General features: G+C 40.3%; 12 non-coding genes across 12 annotated transcripts; 3 read left to right on the top strand and 9 right to left on the bottom strand.

The window, feature by feature from the left end:
• The first annotated feature begins 2,862 nt into the window (after positions 1 to 2,862).
• On the top strand, positions 2,863 to 2,981 carry LOC130658436 (5S ribosomal RNA). The gene has a single exon (XR_008985651.1). It is a non-coding gene; the product is annotated as a 5S ribosomal RNA (ribosomal RNA).
• Positions 2,982 to 3,309: 328 nt separating this feature from the next.
• Positions 3,310 to 3,474, bottom strand: LOC130660388 (U1 spliceosomal RNA). Its single transcript, XR_008987587.1, has one exon. It is a non-coding gene; the product is annotated as a U1 spliceosomal RNA (small nuclear RNA).
• Positions 3,475 to 3,659: 185 nt separating this feature from the next.
• Positions 3,660 to 3,851, bottom strand: LOC130661434 (U2 spliceosomal RNA). The gene has a single exon (XR_008988627.1). It is a non-coding gene; the product is annotated as a U2 spliceosomal RNA (small nuclear RNA).
• Positions 3,852 to 4,173: 322 nt separating this feature from the next.
• Positions 4,174 to 4,246, bottom strand: Trnar-acg (transfer RNA arginine (anticodon ACG)). The gene has a single exon. It is a non-coding gene; the product is annotated as a tRNA-Arg (tRNA).
• Positions 4,247 to 8,714: 4,468 nt separating this feature from the next.
• Positions 8,715 to 8,833, top strand: LOC130658435 (5S ribosomal RNA). The gene has a single exon (XR_008985649.1). It is a non-coding gene; the product is annotated as a 5S ribosomal RNA (ribosomal RNA).
• Positions 8,834 to 9,161: 328 nt separating this feature from the next.
• On the bottom strand, positions 9,162 to 9,326 carry LOC130660473 (U1 spliceosomal RNA). Its single transcript, XR_008987672.1, has one exon. It is a non-coding gene; the product is annotated as a U1 spliceosomal RNA (small nuclear RNA).
• Positions 9,327 to 9,511: 185 nt separating this feature from the next.
• On the bottom strand, positions 9,512 to 9,703 carry LOC130660484 (U2 spliceosomal RNA). The gene has a single exon (XR_008987682.1). It is a non-coding gene; the product is annotated as a U2 spliceosomal RNA (small nuclear RNA).
• Positions 9,704 to 10,025: 322 nt separating this feature from the next.
• Positions 10,026 to 10,098, bottom strand: Trnar-acg (transfer RNA arginine (anticodon ACG)). The gene has a single exon. It is a non-coding gene; the product is annotated as a tRNA-Arg (tRNA).
• A 6,323-nt stretch (positions 10,099 to 16,421) lies between these two features.
• On the top strand, positions 16,422 to 16,540 carry LOC130658434 (5S ribosomal RNA). Its single transcript, XR_008985648.1, has one exon. It is a non-coding gene; the product is annotated as a 5S ribosomal RNA (ribosomal RNA).
• Positions 16,541 to 16,868: 328 nt separating this feature from the next.
• LOC130660386 (U1 spliceosomal RNA) lies at positions 16,869 to 17,033 on the bottom strand. The gene has a single exon (XR_008987586.1). It is a non-coding gene; the product is annotated as a U1 spliceosomal RNA (small nuclear RNA).
• A 185-nt stretch (positions 17,034 to 17,218) lies between these two features.
• On the bottom strand, positions 17,219 to 17,410 carry LOC130661433 (U2 spliceosomal RNA). The gene has a single exon (XR_008988626.1). It is a non-coding gene; the product is annotated as a U2 spliceosomal RNA (small nuclear RNA).
• Positions 17,411 to 17,732: 322 nt separating this feature from the next.
• Positions 17,733 to 17,805, bottom strand: Trnar-acg (transfer RNA arginine (anticodon ACG)). The gene has a single exon. It is a non-coding gene; the product is annotated as a tRNA-Arg (tRNA).
• Between the last annotated feature and the right edge of the window lie 1,262 nt (positions 17,806 to 19,067).

Genomic DNA, 19,067 nt, shown 5'->3' with positions numbered 1-19,067 from the left:
CGCTTCAGAAGCCTCTTGCAGAGCCATAACGGCTGTGCTCTGGAATCGCAGATCTGTTTTGAAGTCCTGAGCAATTTCTCGCACAAGACGCTGGAAAGGCAACTTGCGGATCAAGAGCTCGGTTGACTTCTGGTATCTTCTGATTTCTCTGAGAGCAACTGTACCAGGTCTGTAACGATGTGGTTTTTTCACTCCTCCAGTAGCTGGTGCGCTTTTCCTCGCAGCTTTAGTGGCGAGTTGTTTTCGTGGAGCCTTTCCTCCAGTAGATTTACGTGCAGTTTGCTTTGTACGAGCCATATTTTAAGAAGTCGATGTAGTACGGATACACAAGACGGTCTAAAATGCACTATCGCGCCAAAGTTTTATTTCTCATATTGATTGACAGCTAAGGTTCAAAACAAACCATTTGATTGGTGCTAAGAAAGTAATTTCTGATTGGCTGCATAATGACATTACGCTCATTACTTTAACATTTTTATAAAATCTGTGTTTTTTGGCTACGGGAAAACGGCTGTATCTTCTGATACACAAAAGCTTTTGACTTTTTTTTTTTTTAGTAAGTAGCAGAAGGTTTGGCGAATTCCAACGATGCCAAATTTATTGCCTTACTGAAACATTAAGACCACGAATTTTTAAAAAAACTACAGTTTTACTTAAAAAAATGTACAAAATGTTCGGAACATTTTGTAATGACGCAACTCTATTGGTTAATTAGGGTGTTTCCACGAGCAGTAGGTAATTTTATGGCCTCTTTTTAAAGCTGTCTGAATTCTGTTAACTCAAACGTTGTTTTTGTACTCGTTCTGTACGCAACTATATCAATATGTCTGGACGCGGAAAAGGAGGTAAAGGATTGGGAAAAGGAGGTGCTAAACGTCACCGAAAAATTCTTCGTGATAACATTCAGGGAATCACAAAACCTGCTATTCGACGTCTTGCTCGACGAGGTGGTGTCAAACGTATCTCTGGCCTTATCTATGAGGAAACCAGAGGTGTACTGAAGGTTTTCTTAGAGAATGTTATTCGTGATGCTGTAACCTACACAGAGCACGCTAAACGCAAGACCGTTACCGCTATGGATGTTGTTTATGCCTTAAAACGTCAAGGAAGAACTCTTTACGGATTCGGAGGTTAAGCGTTGTCATTGCTCAACAAAAACGGCTATTTTTATAGCCACAAATCTTTTAAAACATTACTTTGTGCACGCTTCCAAATTACACAATGTGTAAAGTCTTGTCACAGTTACATTTATTGCTATACGATACTATGTCATATATGACACAAAAAAAATTTAGAAATACTTTGTAGGGTTAATTTGCCTGGGAGTGTTTCCGTGAAAAGCTGGGTTAAGTTAAATGTAAGCAATAACATGGATCAATGTACTTGTCTTTTCTGCAAGTACAGCTAATAATACGTATGAAAAGTGAAGCTAATCCACACACACATAGGGAAGTATTTTAAATGTAGGCTAGTGTTCTTAAGCACATTATTTAGAAGTTTTATTAACTTCGGTTAACTTGTAGTGACGCCAAGTAAATGTTTTTTTAAAGATGTGTGGTCTTAAAAAAGACCGTTTGTGTTTGGTAGACGTTGGTTTACTTGCTGCTTGTGTATTTTGTGACGGCTTTTGTTCCTTCACTGACTGCGTGTTTTGCAAGTTCTCCAGGCAAGAGAAGACGTACTGCGGTTTGAATTTCACGAGAAGAGATGGTCGACTTTTTGTTTTGAAGAGCCAAACGCGAAGCTTCGGAAGCAATGCGCTCAAAGATGTCGTTGACAAATGAGTTCATGATGCTCATAGCTTTGCTTGAAACTCCGACATCTGGGTGAACTTGTTTCAAAACATTGTAGATGTAAATAGCATAACTTTCCTTTCTCTTTCTCTTGCGTTTCTTTTCACCAGTTCCACCAATCTTTCCTCCTTTTTTGCCGGCTCTTTTTTCACCTTTCTTGGCTACTTTAGGTGCCTGTTTTCCTCCTTTAGCTGCTGCGTCAGACATGGTTAAAAATTTTTGCTACTTAACTTGTAAATAAGCATTAAACTGCAAGTCAAAACTTTTTGTTTATAAGTAAAAAAATCGGATCGAATTCGATCCGAAAACGCCGATACGCAATTTAATTGGTTAAAAAAAAAATCTTTTGTTTAATACTTAATTATGATTGGTTAAAAAAACATGATTTCGATCCTATTTTTATGATGAAAAAACGAGTAAAGTTTATTTCGTTAACACTTACGTTAAATATTCGTACGTTTTTGTATTAACTTACAAATCAAATCGCAGTTATGTCTGGACGTGGAAAAGGTGGAAAAGCTAAGGCTAAAGCCAAGACAAGATCCTCAAGAGCTGGACTTCAATTTCCAGTCGGTAGAGTGCATAGATTCCTTCGTAGAGGGCACTATGCTAACCGAATTGGATCTGGAGCACCAGTTTACTTAGCAGCCGTCTTGGAATATTTATCTGCTGAGATATTGGAGTTGGCTGGTAACGCAGCAAGAGACAACAAAAAAGCTAGGATTATTCCAAGACATTTACAATTGGCTGTTCGTAATGATGAAGAATTAAACAAACTTTTGAGCGGTGTAACCATTGCAGCTGGTGGTGTTTTGCCAAACATTCAAGCTGTCTTACTCCCAAAGAAGAACGACAAAGGACAGAAGAAGTAAACCGCTACACTCAGAAAACAACGGCTATTTTTATAGCCACACATCTTTAAAAAAACATTGTTTTTTTCACAAAACTATAACCTTAAAGTCTAATAGATAATCCATGCATACGCCTTGTCCTAAGTAACTCAAAGAAATTAAATAAAAAAATTTGATCACAACGTCAAAATAAATTGCACGTATTTGCACCTACTAATGTCTACGGCCATACCACGATGAACACACCCGTTCTCGTCTGATCACGGAAGTTAAGCATCGTCGGGCCGGGATAGTACTTGGATGGGGGACCGCCTGGGAACTCCCGGTGTCGTAGGCTTTTCATTTTCATTTGCTGTGATATATTTCTTGTTATAACAATTAAGGAACGTGGCGGTTGTTGAAAGTGTTTCCTATGACATTTTCCTACGACATTTTCAGGTGATAGTACGAGAAAAAAGAGCTTTCAAATGCATACAAACTCGATCTATTGCCGATCATCCAATAACCCTGACGGAATGGCAAATAAAATAAAATTCCGCCGCCTTCCGAGGACTTATATCGCAATCACGTTTCGTAACAGCCAAGCGAGGTTTTACCTTAGCGTTTAAGTCACCACCGACATTTGGCCGCGCAACTTTTCTAAGCTCATTCATTTTGACTTAAGGAGGGGGCGAGCGCGGACGCAGGCCCCCACTACCAGAAATTGTACGGTCGAGTTACTGACGTTTGCAGTAATCGCAGAGGTCAGCCCAAGCGTAGTGCAATGCAAGAGCCTCACTCTGGAAGAAAACCCTCATTGATCAGTCTTTACTTCCCCGTCAGGTAAGTATGAGTTGGAACTGCACCGTAGCATGAGGGTACCCTTCAAAGTTTGTTAATGCTTGTGGCTTGAGTGTGTTATAAACTGCCGTGTCGCGGGGCATAGGCTGTATTCTCCCCCAGTGTACGCGTTTTGTTCCCGCCGTAGACTATGCAGAGTGCCGTCGGAAAGAGGACTGCTATTATTCTTTTATTGCTTATGTGGGCCGCCATCGGTAATAGTGCAACACCAAGGCAACCCGTGGTCACGGCGTGAATGAATCCACCTCCATGACCCAAGGCCAAAAATCAGATTAATATACTGACCATTCAGAGAATGGCCTACCAGATATTAAACTGATAAGAACAGATACTACACTTGATCTTAGCCATTAGGCCGAGAAGCGATAAAGAACAAGCGTTGCCATGATAGGCATCGTCCACACACCGTAACTGCTTGTGGAGCATGTCACGTTACTGTAAAGCTTACAACTGTCACCGCGTACGGATGGACGGCGACATAGTAAAAATCACGGCTGTTGATTTAGCCGTAGGATGGAGAGCGACTGTAGCAAGTGGATGGTAACTTACATGAATGCTAACAAAGGCGACGATACTAAGTGCGTGATATTACTTTCCAATATGTCTGCGTACATTCCGTTTATCAACGCATTACGCCAGAACGTGCGCGCGCGTTACACAGTAGACCATGCAGCCGAAATGCGACAGTGCGACCCTGCCAGGAGTCGAACCTGGAATCCCCTGATTCGTAGTCAGATGCCTTATCCATTGGGCCACAGGGCCATGCTTATGACTTCGCCCCATCGTCATTTTGGCTTGCGCATTCGTTTTACTTACGACAGAATTCTTCGTGTTTGTAGCCATGAAAGAAAGGGACTTCTGTGAGTGAATTTTTTTACTGTGGTCTAATAAAAAAGTCGAAACGCAGTGCCCAATATATGAATTGCTCCTAATAGCCGGAAACAGGCCGTGTCGATGATGTAGGCCGACATACGCAACGCAAACCAAAGAACGCTTTATGAAAATCCTAACACGAGCGCGGAAGAAGCCCAAATTAACAGACTAGATGTAATGCTGAAGACCTCAAACTCCAGCAGCTTCTCTTGCAGACTATTGCGTCGTACTACAAATAAAAATTAACATGCTTTCGCATAGTCGCGGCACCCAAAACGGACATTATACGATGTACAGAAACACACATTTCTGTTTTCGCGCCAAATCAATTCCCGGGAGTGGTACTTTTACGTCCGCATACTTCGCACCGTCTTAAATTATATCTCATTTACACGGTAATGTTTAGTATACTTCTACTGTGATAACAAGCATCGTTTATCGTTGGATTGTTGTAAGAAAACATTAAAAATGAGTGAAGCAGCTTCTCCAAAGAAAATCGCACCCAAGAAGAAACCTGCTGCAAAGAAGACAGCTGATCACCCTAAATATGTGGACATGATCAAGGCTGCTATCGCTACCCTAAAGGAACGCGGTGGTTCATCTCGCCAAGCTATTACAAAATATATTCATGCAAATTACAAAGTTGCTGAAAACTCAGATCATCATCTGAAAATGGCTCTTAAACGAGGAGTAACATCAGGCGATTTGATTCAAACTAAAGGCACTGGTGCTTCTGGATCATTCAAGCTAGGTCAGGTAAAAAAAGAAAAACCTAAGAAAAAGGCCGCAGCAAAAAAGCCAACGGCAAAGAAGCCTACTGCAAAGAAAAGTACACCAAAAAAGAAGCCAGCAAAGAAGAGCACGCCAAAGAAAGCAGCAAAGAAGCCTGCCACAAAGAAAGCCTCGGCTAAGAAACCAGCAGCTAAGAAACCCACAAAGAAGCCTGTTGCTAAAAAACCTGCAGCAAAGAAGGTCAAAAAGACTCCCAAAAAGGCAGCAAAGAAGACCGCAAAAAAATAATTTGTGTGTATCTGGCTATTACATTAACAAACGGCTATTTTTATAGCCACACATTTACAAAAAAACATTATCTTGGTACAAAGTTAAACTTGTTTAAGTCACTTAAACAGTTAAAAAAGAGTAAATTTAAGATTAGATTCCCTAAGTTTAAGTATTTTCGTTTTTAAATTTCTTATTTTCTTGCTTTTACTTTTCTTGCCCTTCATATTTTTAACATTGTCAAACTTTATGTAGCATAAAATTTTTATGTAGCATAAAATTTAAACAGAAAGCAGGACAAAGTTTGATATAAAAAGCTAGCCGTAATATTTTTTATGGATGTGTGGCTATAAAAATAGCCGTTTTTTGTTTGGTAAGATGCTTAGGCACGTTCCCCACGAATTCTTCTTGCCAACTGGATGTCTTTAGGCATGATTGTAACTCGTTTTGCGTGAATGGCACACAAGTTAGTATCCTCGAACAAGCCAACAAGGTACGCTTCAGAAGCCTCTTGCAGAGCCATAACGGCTGTGCTCTGGAATCGCAGATCTGTTTTGAAGTCCTGAGCAATTTCTCGCACAAGACGCTGGAAAGGCAACTTGCGGATCAAGAGCTCGGTTGACTTCTGGTATCTTCTGATTTCTCTGAGAGCAACTGTACCAGGTCTGTAACGATGTGGTTTTTTCACTCCTCCAGTAGCTGGTGCGCTTTTCCTCGCAGCTTTAGTGGCGAGTTGTTTTCGTGGAGCCTTTCCTCCAGTAGATTTACGTGCAGTTTGCTTTGTACGAGCCATATTTTAAGAAGTCGATGTAGTACGGATACACAAGACGGTCTAAAATGCACTATCGCGCCAAAGTTTTATTTCTCATATTGATTGACAGCTAAGGTTCAAAACAAACCATTTGATTGGTGCTAAGAAAGTAATTTCTGATTGGCTGCATAATGACATTACGCTCATTACTTTAACATTTTTATAAAATCTGTGTTTTTTGGCTACGGGAAAACGGCTGTATCTTCTGATACACAAAAGCTTTTGACTTTTTTTTTTTTTAGTAAGTAGCAGAAGGTTTGGCGAATTCCAACGATGCCAAATTTATTGCCTTACTGAAACATTAAGACCACGAATTTTTAAAAAAACTACAGTTTTACTTAAAAAAATGTACAAAATGTTCGGAACATTTTGTAATGACGCAACTCTATTGGTTAATTAGGGTGTTTCCACGAGCAGTAGGTAATTTTATGGCCTCTTTTTAAAGCTGTCTGAATTCTGTTAACTCAAACGTTGTTTTTGTACTCGTTCTGTACGCAACTATATCAATATGTCTGGACGCGGAAAAGGAGGTAAAGGATTGGGAAAAGGAGGTGCTAAACGTCACCGAAAAATTCTTCGTGATAACATTCAGGGAATCACAAAACCTGCTATTCGACGTCTTGCTCGACGAGGTGGTGTCAAACGTATCTCTGGCCTTATCTATGAGGAAACCAGAGGTGTACTGAAGGTTTTCTTAGAGAATGTTATTCGTGATGCTGTAACCTACACAGAGCACGCTAAACGCAAGACCGTTACCGCTATGGATGTTGTTTATGCCTTAAAACGTCAAGGAAGAACTCTTTACGGATTCGGAGGTTAAGCGTTGTCATTGCTCAACAAAAACGGCTATTTTTATAGCCACAAATCTTTTAAAACATTACTTTGTGCACGCTTCCAAATTACACAATGTGTAAAGTCTTGTCACAGTTACATTTATTGCTATACGATACTATGTCATATATGACACAAAAAAAATTTAGAAATACTTTGTAGGGTTAATTTGCCTGGGAGTGTTTCCGTGAAAAGCTGGGTTAAGTTAAATGTAAGCAATAACATGGATCAATGTACTTGTCTTTTCTGCAAGTACAGCTAATAATACGTATGAAAAGTGAAGCTAATCCACACACACATGGGGAAGTATTTTAAATGTAGGCTAGTGTTCTTAAGCACATTATTTAGAAGTTTTATTAACTTCGGTTAACTTGTAGTGACGCCAAGTAAATGTTTTTTTAAAGATGTGTGGTCTTAAAAAAGACCGTTTGTGTTTGGTAGACGTTGGTTTACTTGCTGCTTGTGTATTTTGTGACGGCTTTTGTTCCTTCACTGACTGCGTGTTTTGCAAGTTCTCCAGGCAAGAGAAGACGTACTGCGGTTTGAATTTCACGAGAAGAGATGGTCGACTTTTTGTTTTGAAGAGCCAAACGCGAAGCTTCGGAAGCAATGCGCTCAAAGATGTCGTTGACAAATGAGTTCATGATGCTCATAGCTTTGCTTGAAACTCCGACATCTGGGTGAACTTGTTTCAAAACATTGTAGATGTAAATAGCATAACTTTCCTTTCTCTTTCTCTTGCGTTTCTTTTCACCAGTTCCACCAATCTTTCCTCCTTTTTTGCCGGCTCTTTTTTCACCTTTCTTGGCTACTTTAGGTGCCTGTTTTCCTCCTTTAGCTGCTGCGTCAGACATGGTTAAAAATTTTTGCTACTTAACTTGTAAATAAGCATTAAACTGCAAGTCAAAACTTTTTGTTTATAAGTAAAAAAATCGGATCGAATTCGATCCGAAAACGCCGATACGCAATTTAATTGGTTAAAAAAAAAATCTTTTGTTTAATACTTAATTATGATTGGTTAAAAAAACATGATTTCGATCCTATTTTTATGATGAAAAAACGAGTAAAGTTTATTTCGTTAACACTTACGTTAAATATTCGTACGTTTTTGTATTAACTTACAAATCAAATCGCAGTTATGTCTGGACGTGGAAAAGGTGGAAAAGCTAAGGCTAAAGCCAAGACAAGATCCTCAAGAGCTGGACTTCAATTTCCAGTCGGTAGAGTGCATAGATTCCTTCGTAGAGGGCACTATGCTAACCGAATTGGATCTGGAGCACCAGTTTACTTAGCAGCCGTCTTGGAATATTTATCTGCTGAGATATTGGAGTTGGCTGGTAACGCAGCAAGAGACAACAAAAAAGCTAGGATTATTCCAAGACATTTACAATTGGCTGTTCGTAATGATGAAGAATTAAACAAACTTTTGAGCGGTGTAACCATTGCAGCTGGTGGTGTTTTGCCAAACATTCAAGCTGTCTTACTCCCAAAGAAGAACGACAAAGGACAGAAGAAGTAAACCGCTACACTCAGAAAACAACGGCTATTTTTATAGCCACACATCTTTAAAAAAACATTGTTTTTTTCACAAAACTATAACCTTAAAGTCTAATAGATAATCCATGCATACGCCTTGTCCTAAGTAACTCAAAGAAATTAAATAAAAAAATTTGATCACAACGTCAAAATAAATTGCACGTATTTGCACCTACTAATGTCTACGGCCATACCACGATGAACACACCCGTTCTCGTCTGATCACGGAAGTTAAGCATCGTCGGGCCGGGATAGTACTTGGATGGGGGACCGCCTGGGAACTCCCGGTGTCGTAGGCTTTTCATTTTCATTTGCTGTGATATATTTCTTGTTATAACAATTAAGGAACGTGGCGGTTGTTGAAAGTGTTTCCTATGACATTTTCCTACGACATTTTCAGGTGATAGTACGAGAAAAAAGAGCTTTCAAATGCATACAAACTCGATCTATTGCCGATCATCCAATAACCCTGACGGAATGGCAAATAAAATAAAATTCCGCCGCCTTCCGAGGACTTATATCGCAATCACGTTTCGTAACAGCCAAGCGAGGTTTTACCTTAGCGTTTAAGTCACCACCGACATTTGGCCGCGCAACTTTTCTAAGCTCATTCATTTTGACTTAAGGAGGGGGCGAGCGCGGACGCAGGCCCCCACTACCAGAAATTGTACGGTCGAGTTACTGACGTTTGCAGTAATCGCAGAGGTCAGCCCAAGCTTAGTGCACTGCAAGAGCCTGACTCTGGAAGAAAACCCTCATTGATCAGTCTTTACTTCCCCGTCAGGTAAGTATGAGTTGGAACTGCACCGTAGCATGAGGGTACCCTTCAAAGTTTGTTAATGCTTGTGGCTTGAGTGTGTTATAAACTGCCGTGTCGCGGGGCATAGGCTGTATTCTCCCCCAGTGTACGCGTTTTGTTCCCGCCGTAGACTATGCAGAGTGCCGTCGGAAAGAGGACTGCTATTATTCTTTTATTGCTTATGTGGGCCGCCATCGGTAATAGTGCAACACCAAGGCAACCCGTGGTCACGGCGTGAATGAATCCACCTCCATGACCCAAGGCCAAAAATCAGATTAATATACTTACCATTCAGAGAATGGCCTACCAGATATTAAACTGATAAGAACAGATACTACACTTGATCTTAGCCATTAGGCCGAGAAGCGATAAAGAACAAGCGTTGCCATGATAGGCATCGTCCACACACCGTAACTGCTTGTGGAGCATGTCACGTTACTGTAAAGCTTACAACTGTCACCGCGTACGGATGGACGGCGACATAGTAAAAATCACGGCTGTTGATTTAGCCGTAGGATGGAGAGCGACTGTAGCAAGTGGATGGTAACTTACATGAATGCTAACAAAGGCGACGATACTAAGTGCGTGATATTACTTTCCAATATGTCTGCGTACATTCCGTTTATCAACGCATTACGCCAGAACGTGCGCGCGCGTTACACAGTAGACCATGCAGCCGAAATGCGACAGTGCGACCCTGCCAGGAGTCGAACCTGGAATCCCCTGATTCGTAGTCAGATGCCTTATCCATTGGGCCACAGGGCCATGCTTATGACTTCGCCCCATCGTCATTTTGGCTTGCGCATTCGTTTTACTTACGACAGAATTCTTCGTGTTTGTAGCCATGAAAGAAAGGGACTTCTGTGAGTGAATTTTTTTACTGTGGTCTAATAAAAAAGTCGAAACGCAGTGCCCAATATATGAATTGCTCCTAATAGCCGGAAACAGGCCGTGTCGATGATGTAGGCCGACATACGCAACGCAAACCAAAGAACGCTTTATGAAAATCCTAACACGAGCGCGGAAGAAGCCCAAATTAACAGACTAGATGTAATGCTGAAGACCTCAAACTCCAGCAGCTTCTCTTGCAGACTATTGCGTCGTACTACAAATAAAAATTAACATGCTTTCGCATAGTCGCGGCACCCAAAACGGACATTATACGATGTACAGAAACACACATTTCTGTTTTCGCGCCAAATCAATTCCCGGGAGTGGTACTTTTACGTCCGCATACTTCGCACCGTCTTAAATTATATCTCATTTACACGGTAATGTTTAGTATACTTCTACTGTGATAACAAGCATCGTTTATCGTTGGATTGTTGTAAGAAAACATTAAAAATGAGTGAAGCAGCTTCTCCAAAGAAAATCGCACCCAAGAAGAAACCTGCTGCAAAGAAGACAGCTGATCACCCTAAATATGTGGACATGATCAAGGCTGCTATCGCTACCCTAAAGGAACGCGGTGGTTCATCTCGCCAAGCTATTACAAAATATATTCATGCAAATTACAAAGTTGCTGAAAACTCAGATCATCATCTGAAAATGGCTCTTAAACGAGGAGTAACATCAGGCGATTTGATTCAAACTAAAGGCACTGGTGCTTCTGGATCATTCAAGCTAGGTCAGGTAAAAAAAGAAAAACCTAAGAAAAAGGCCGCAGCAAAAAAGCCAACGGCAAAGAAGCCTACTGCAAAGAAAAGTACACCAAAAAAGAAGCCAGCAAAGAAGAGCACGCCAAAGAAAGCAGCAAAGAAGCCTGCCACAAAGAAAGCCTCGGCTAAGAAACCAGCAGCTAAGAAACCCACAAAGAAGCCTGTTGCTAAAAAACCTGCAGCAAAGAAGGTCAAAAAGACTCCCAAAAAGGCAGCAAAGAAGACCGCAAAAAAATAATTTGTGTGTATCTGGCTATTACATTAACAAACGGCTATTTTTATAGCCACACATTTACAAAAAAACATTATCTTGGTACAAAGTTAAACTTGTTTAAGTCACTTAAACAGTTAAAAAAGAGTAAATTTAAGATTAGATTCCCTAAGTTTAAGTATTTTCGTTTTTAAATTTCTTATTTTCTTGCTTTTACTTTTCTTGCCCTTCATATTTTTAACATTGTCAAACTTTATGTAGCATAAAATTTTTATGTAGCATAAAATTTAAACAGAAAGCAGGACAAAGTTTGATATAAAAAGCTAGCCGTAATATTTTTTATGGATGTGTGGCTATAAAAATAGCCGTTTTTTGTTTGGTAAGATGCTTAGGCACGTTCCCCACGAATTCTTCTTGCCAACTGGATGTCTTTAGGCATGATTGTAACTCGTTTTGCGTGAATGGCACACAAGTTAGTATCCTCGAACAAGCCAACAAGGTACGCTTAAGAAGCCTCTTGCAGAGCCATAAAGCAACTGTACCAGGTCTGTAACGATGTGGTTTTTTCACTCCTCCAGTAGCTGGTGCGCTTTTCCTCGCAGCTTTAGTGGCGAGTTGTTTTCGTGGAGCCTTTCCTCCAGTAGATTTACGTGCAGTTTGCTTTGTACGAGCCATATTTTAAGAAGTCGATGTAGTACGGATACACAAGACGGTCTAAAATGCACTATCGCGCCAAAGTTTTATTTCTCATATTGATTGACAGCTAAGGTTCAAAACAAACCATTTGATTGGTGCTAAGAAAGTAATTTCTGATTGGCTGCATAATGACATTACGCTCATTACTTTAACATTTTTATAAAATCTGTGTTTTTTGGCTACGGGAAAACGGCTGTATCTTCTGATACACAAAAGCTTTTGACTTTTTTTTTTTTAGTAAGTAGCAGAAGGTTTGGCGAATTCCAACGATGCCAAATTTATTGCCTTACTGAAACATTAAGACCACGAATTTTTAAAAAAACTACAGTTTTACTTAAAAAAATGTACAAAATGTTCGGAACATTTTGTAATGACGCAACTCTATTGGTTAATTAGGGTGTTTCCACGAGCAGTAGGTAATTTTATGGCCTCTTTTTAAAGCTGTCTGAATTCTGTTAACTCAAACGTTGTTTTTGTACTCGTTCTGTACGCAACTATATCAATATGTCTGGACGCGGAAAAGGAGGTAAAGGATTGGGAAAAGGAGGTGCTAAACGTCACCGAAAAATTCTTCGTGATAACATTCAGGGAATCACAAAACCTGCTATTCGGCGTCTTGCTCGACGAGGTGGTGTCAAACGTATCTCTGGCCTTATCTATGAGGAAACCAGAGGTGTACTGAAGGTTTTCTTAGAGAATGTTATTCGTGATGCTGTAACCTACACAGAGCACGCTAAACGCAAGACCGTTACCGCAGGTCTGTAACGATGTGGTTTTTTCACTCCTCCAGTAGCTGGTGCGCTTTTCCTCGCAGCTTTAGTGGCGAGTTGTTTTCGTGGAGCCTTTCCTCCAGTAGATTTACGTGCAGTTTGCTTTGTACGAGCCATATTTTAAGAAGTCGATGTAGTACGGATACACAAGACGGTCTAAAATGCACTATCGCGCCAAAGTTTTATTTCTCATATTGATTGACAGCTAAGGTTCAAAACAAACCATTTGATTGGTGCTAAGAAAGTAATTTCTGATTGGCTGCATAATGACATTACGCTCATTACTTTAACATTTTTATAAAATCTGTGTTTTTTGGCTACGGGAAAACGGCTGTATCTTCTGATACACAAAAGCTTTTGACTTTTTTTTTTTTTAGTAAGTAGCAGAAGGTTTGGCGAATTCCAACGATGCCAAATTTATTGCCTTACTGAAACATTAAGACCACGAATTTTTAAAAAAACTACAGTTTTACTTAAAAAAATGTACAAAATGTTCGGAACATTTTGTAATGACGCAACTCTATTGGTTAATTAGGGTGTTTCCACGAGCAGTAGGTAATTTTATGGCCTCTTTTTAAAGCTGTCTGAATTCTGTTAACTCAAACGTTGTTTTTGTACTCGTTCTGTACGCAACTATATCAATATGTCTGGACGCGGAAAAGGAGGTAAAGGATTGGGAAAAGGAGGTGCTAAACGTCACCGAAAAATTCTTCGTGATAACATTCAGGGAATCACAAAACCTGCTATTCGGCGTCTTGCTCGACGAGGTGGTGTCAAACGTATCTCTGGCCTTATCTATGAGGAAACCAGAGGTGTACTGAAGGTTTTCTTAGAGAATGTTATTCGTGATGCTGTAACCTACACAGAGCACGCTAAACGCAAGACCGTTACCGCTATGGATGTTGTTTATGCCTTAAAACGTCAAGGAAGAACTCTGGATGTCTTTAGGCATGATTGTAACTCGTTTTGCGTGAATGGCACACAAGTTAGTATCCTCGAACAAGCCAACAAGGTACGCTTAAGAAGCCTCTTGCAGAGCCATAAAGCAACTGTACCAGGTCTGTAACGATGTGGTTTTTTCACTCCTCCAGTAGCTGGTGCGCTTTTCCTCGCAGCTTTAGTGGCGAGTTGTTTTCGTGGAGCCTTTCCTCCAGTAGATTTACGTGCAGTTTGCTTTGTACGAGCCATATTTTAAGAAGTCGATGTAGTACGGATACACAAGACGGTCTAAAATGCACTATCGCGCCAAAGTTTTATTTCTCATATTGATTGACAGCTAAGGTTCAAAACAAACCATTTGATTGGTGCTAAGAAAGTAATTTCTGATTGGCTGCATAATGACATTACGCTCATTACTTTAACATTTTTATAAAATCTGTGTTTTTTGGCTACGGGAAAACGGCTGTATCTTCTGATACACAAAAGCTTTTGACTTTTTTTTTTTTTAGTAAGTAGCAGAAGGTTTGGCGAATTCCAACGATGCCAAATTTATTGCCTTACTGAAACATTAAGACCACGAATTTTTAAAAAAACTACAGTTTTACTTAAAAAAATGTACAAAATGTTCGGAACATTTTGTAATGACGCAACTCTATTGGTTAATTAGGGTGTTTCCACGAGCAGTAGGTAATTTTATGGCCTCTTTTTAAAGCTGTCTGAATTCTGTTAACTCAAACGTTGTTTTTGTACTCGTTCTGTACGCAACTATATCAATATGTCTGGACGCGGAAAAGGAGGTAAAGGATTGGGAAAAGGAGGTGCTAAACGTCACCGAAAAATTCTTCGTGATAACATTCAGGGAATCACAAAACCTGCTATTCGGCGTCTTGCTCGACGAGGTGGTGTCAAACGTATCTCTGGCCTTATCTATGAGGAAACCAGAGGTGTACTGAAGGTTTTCTTAGAGAATGTTATTCGTGATGCTGTAACCTACACAGAGCACGCTAAACGCAAGACCGTTACCGCTATGGATGTTGTTTATGCCTTAAAACGTCAAGGAAGAACTCTTTACGGATTCGGAGGTTAAGCGTTGTCATTGCTCAACAAAAACGGCTATTTTTATAGCCACAAATCTTTTAAAACATTACTTTGTGCACGCTTCCAAATTACACAATGTGTAAAGTCTTGTCACAGTTACATTTATTGCTATACGATACTATGTCATATATGACACAAAAAAAATTTAGAAATACTTTGTAGGGTTAATTTGCCTGGGAGTGTTTCCGTGAAAAGCTGGGTTAAGTTAAATGTAAGCAATAACATGGATCAATGTACTTGTCTTTTCTGCAAGTACAGCTAATAATACGTATGAAAAGTGAAGCTAATCCACACACACATGGGGAAGTATTTTAAATGTAGGCTAGTGTTCTTAAGCACATTATTTAGAAGTTTTATTAACTTCGGTTAACTTGTAGTGACGCCAAGTAAATGTTTTTTTAAAGATGTGTGGTCTTAAAAAAGACCGTTTGTGTTTGGTAGACGTTGGTTTACTTGCTGCTTGTGTATTTTGTGACGGCTTTTGTTCCTTCACTGACTGCGTGTTTTGCAAGTTCTCCAGGCAAGAGAAGACGTACTGCGGTTTGAATTTCACGAGAAGAGATGGTCGACTTTTTGTTTTGAAGAGCCAAACGCGAAGCTTCGGAAGCAATGCGCTCAAAGATGTCGTTGACAAATGAGTTCATGATGCTCATAGCTTTGCTTGAAACTCCGACATCTGGGTGAACTTGTTTCAAAACATTGTAGATCTAAATAGCATAACTTTCCTTTCTCTTTCTCTTGCGTTTCTTTTCACCAGTTCCACCAATCTTTCCTCCTTTTTTGCCGGCTCTTTTTTCACCTTTCTTGGCTACTTTAGGTGCCTGTTTTCCTCCTTTAGCTGCTGCGTCAGACATGGTTAAAAATTTTTGCTACTTAACTTGTAAATAAGCATTAAACTGCAAGTCAAAACTTTTTGTTTATAAGTAAAAAAATCGGATCGAATTCGATCCGAAAACGCCGATACGCAATTTAATTGGTTAAAAAAAAAATCTTTTGTTTAATACTTAATTATGATTGGTTAAAAAAACATGATTTCGATCCTATTTTTATGATGAAAAAACGAGTAAAGTTTATTTCGTTAACACTTACGTTAAATATTCGTACGTTTTTGTATTAACTTACAAATCAAATCGCAGTTATGTCTGGACGTGGAAAAGGTGGAAAAGCTAAGGCTAAAGCCAAGACAAGATCCTCAAGAGCTGGACTTCAATTTCCAGTCGGTAGAGTGCATAGATTCCTTCGTAGAGGGCACTATGCTAACCGAATTGGATCTGGAGCACCAGTTTACTTAGCAGCCGTCTTGGAATATTTATCTGCTGAGATATTGGAGTTGGCTGGTAACGCAGCAAGAGACAACAAAAAAGCTAGGATTATTCCAAGACATTTACAATTGGCTGTTCGTAATGATGAAGAATTAAACAAACTTTTGAGCGGTGTAACCATTGCAGCTGGTGGTGTTTTGCCAAACATTCAAGCTGTCTTACTCCCAAAGAAGAACGACAAAGGACAGAAGAAGTAAACCGCTACACTCAGAAAACAACGGCTATTTTTATAGCCACACATCTTTAAAAAAACATTGTTTTTTTCACAAAACTATAACCTTAAAGTCTAATAGATAATCCATGCATACGCCTTGTCCTAAGTAACTCAAAGAAATTAAATAAAAAAATTTGATCACAACGTCATAATAAATTGCACGTATTTGCACCTACTAATGTCTACGGCCATACCACGATGAACACACCCGTTCTCGTCTGATCACGGAAGTTAAGCATCGTCGGGCCGGGATAGTACTTGGATGGGGGACCGCCTGGGAACTCCCGGTGTCGTAGGCTTTTCATTTTCATTTGCTGTGATATATTTCTTGTTATAACAATTAAGGAACGTGGCGGTTGTTGAAAGTGTTTCCTATGACATTTTCCTACGACATTTTCAGGTGATAGTACGAGAAAAAAGAGCTTTCAAATGCATACAAACTCGATCTATTGCCGATCATCCAATAACCCTGACGGAATGGCAAATAAAATAAAATTCCGCCGCCTTCCGAGGACTTATATCGCAATCACGTTTCGTAACAGCCAAGCGAGGTTTTACCTTAGCGTTTAAGTCACCACCGACATTTGGCCGCGCAACTTTTCTAAGCTCATTCATTTTGACTTAAGGAGGGGGCGAGCGCGGACGCAGGCCCCCACTACCAGAAATTGTACGGTCGAGTTACTGACGTTTGCAGTAATCGCAGAGGTCAGCCCAAGCGTAGTGCAATGCAAGAGCCTCACTCTGGAAGAAAACCCTCATTGATCAGTCTTTACTTCCCCGTCAGGTAAGTATGAGTTGGAACTGCACCGTAGCATGAGGGTACCCTTCAAAGTTTGTTAATGCTTGTGGCTTGAGTGTGTTATAAACTGCCGTGTCGCGGGGCATAGGCTGTATTCTCCCCCAGTGTACGCGTTTTGTTCCCGCCGTAGACTATGCAGAGTGCCGTCGGAAAGAGGACTGCTATTATTCTTTTATTGCTTATGTGGGCCGCCATCGGTAATAGTGCAACACCAAGGCAACCCGTGGTCACGGCGTGAATGAATCCACCTCCATGACCCAAGGCCAAAAATCAGATTAATATACTGACCATTCAGAGAATGGCCTACCAGATATTAAACTGATAAGAACAGATACTACACTTGATCTTAGCCATTAGGCCGAGAAGCGATAAAGAACAAGCGTTGCCATGATAGGCATCGTCCACACACCGTAACTGCTTGTGGAGCATGTCACGTTACTGTAAAGCTTACAACTGTCACCGCGTACGGATGGACGGCGACATAGTAAAAATCACGGCTGTTGATTTAGCCGTAGGATGGAGAGCGACTGTAGCAAGTGGATGGTAACTTACATGAATGCTAACAAAGGCGACGATACTAAGTGCGTGATATTACTTTCCAATATGTCTGCGTACATTCCGTTTATCAACGCATTACGCCAGAACGTGCGCGCGCGTTACACAGTAGACCATGCAGCCGAAATGCGACAGTGCGACCCTGCCAGGAGTCGAACCTGGAATCCCCTGATTCGTAGTCAGATGCCTTATCCATTGGGCCACAGGGCCATGCTTATGACTTCGCCCCATCGTCATTTTGGCTTGCGCATTCGTTTTACTTACGACAGAATTCTTCGTGTTTGTAGCCATGAAAGAAAGGGACTTCTGTGAGTGAATTTTTTTACTGTGGTCTAATAAAAAAGTCGAAACGCAGTGCCCAATATATGAATTGCTCCTAATAGCCGGAAACAGGCCGTGTCGATGATGTAGGCCGACATACGCAACGCAAACCAAAGAACGCTTTATGAAAATCCTAACACGAGCGCGGAAGAAGCCCAAATTAACAGACTAGATGTAATGCTGAAGACCTCAAACTCCAGCAGCTTCTCTTGCAGACTATTGCGTCGTACTACAAATAAAAATTAACATGCTTTCGCATAGTCGCGGCACCCAAAACGGACATTATACGATGTACAGAAACACACATTTCTGTTTTCGCGCCAAATCAATTCCCGGGAGTGGTACTTTTACGTCCGCATACTTCGCACCGTCTTAAATTATATCTCATTTACACGGTAATGTTTAGTATACTTCTACTGTGATAACAAGCATCGTTTATCGTTGGATTGTTGTAAGAAAACATTAAAAATGAGTGAAGCAGCTTCTCCAAAGAAAATCGCACCCAAGAAGAAACCTGCTGCAAAGAAGACAGCTGATCACCCTAAATATGTGGACATGATCAAGGCTGCTATCGCTACCCTAAAGGAACGCGGTGGTTCATCTCGCCAAGCTATTACAAAATATATTCATGCAAATTACAAAGTTGCTGAAAACTCAGATCATCATCTGAAAATGGCTCTTAAACGAGGAGTAACATCAGGCGATTTGATTCAAACTAAAGGCACTGGTGCTTCTGGATCATTCAAGCTAGGTCAGGTAAAAAAAGAAAAACCTAAGAAAAAGGCCGCAGCAAAAAAGCCAACGGCAAAGAAGCCTACTGCAAAGAAAAGTACACCAAAAAAGAAGCCAGCAAAGAAGAGCACGCCAAAGAAAGCAGCAAAGAAGCCTGCCACAAAGAAAGCCTCGGCTAAGAAACCAGCAGCTAAGAAACCCACAAAGAAGCCTGTTGCTAAAAAACCTGCAGCAAAGAAGGTCAAAAAGACTCCCAAAAAGGCAGCAAAGAAGACCGCAAAAAAATAATTTGTGTGTATCTGGCTATTACATTAACAAACGGCTATTTTTATAGCCACACATTTACAAAAAAACATTATCTTGGTACAAAGTTAAACTTGTTTAAGTCACTTAAACAGTTAAAAAAGAGTAAATTTAAG

The sequence above is a fragment of the Hydractinia symbiolongicarpus genome, chromosome 9 (genome assembly GCF_029227915.1).
Source record: "Hydractinia symbiolongicarpus strain clone_291-10 chromosome 9, HSymV2.1, whole genome shotgun sequence".
Classification (NCBI taxonomy): Eukaryota; Metazoa; Cnidaria; class Hydrozoa; order Anthoathecata; family Hydractiniidae; genus Hydractinia; species Hydractinia symbiolongicarpus.
This window is presented reverse-complemented; position numbering and strand designations above follow the sequence as displayed.